Source organism: Corvus brachyrhynchos, unplaced genomic scaffold (assembly GCF_000691975.1).
Source record: "Corvus brachyrhynchos isolate BGI_N302 unplaced genomic scaffold, ASM69197v1 scaffold10, whole genome shotgun sequence".
Lineage (NCBI taxonomy): Eukaryota > Metazoa > Chordata > Aves > Passeriformes > Corvidae > Corvus > Corvus brachyrhynchos.
The window spans coordinates 3,082,647-3,083,466 of NW_008236180.1; positions in this window are offsets into that span (position 1 = coordinate 3,082,647).

Consider the following 820-nt stretch of genomic DNA (forward strand, 5'->3'; position numbering starts at 1 on the left):
GCCCGGCCGCAGCGCAGTGAAGGCGAGAGGGACGCAGGGAGGGAAGGAGCCGCCGGGCGATTCCTGAGGGGCTGGCACACACACACCCGCTGGAAGCGACCGGAGCCAATCCCCCGGCTCCCTTTGTGATGCTTCCTGACACAGATTCCCTCTCCATGGCTGACTTTGCAAGTTTCCCCATCCTCTTCCCCTCCTCGCGCCGTTCCTTTTCATGCGACTAAATTATACACGAGAGGAGGGACATGCTGGAAATTCTGGTGACAAAATAGAAATGAGCAGATTTGCGCAGGCGGCTGCAGCCCGGCCGCCTCCGGGACTCCTGCGAGCCAAGAGGGACCGGACCTAGTCCCAGGGCAGCAGCATTAAAGCCCGTGAATTTTGAAATCACCAAGGAAAAGGCTTTTCCTGCGGCAGCAGAGAAGTGCGGGCGTGTAGAGCAGGATCGCGGTGGGTGCCGGGACCGCGGCCCCTCCACGCACAGCGGCTGCTGTCCCAGCACACAGCACCCTCGGGGACGGCAGGCGACGCATTCACTTCCCCGGAGAAATGTCTTGTTTGGGAGCCAGTAAAAAATATGCAAATCTGGGAGGGCTGGGCCTCAGCCTCCGAGCAGCCTTTCTCCCCTGCCTCCCCTTCCTCCCCATCCCAGAGCTCTGTGGGGCGAGCTGAGCCCTGGGCAACAGAGGGAAGGGAAAGGCAGAGCAGGGGGAGCGCGGGGGCGGCAGGCGGCAGTGGGATGGAGATTTGGTGTGTCACGGAGCAGGACGGGGAGATGTGCGCGGGATAGCGGCTCCTCCAGACCGCGGGCATGCGGAGAAGG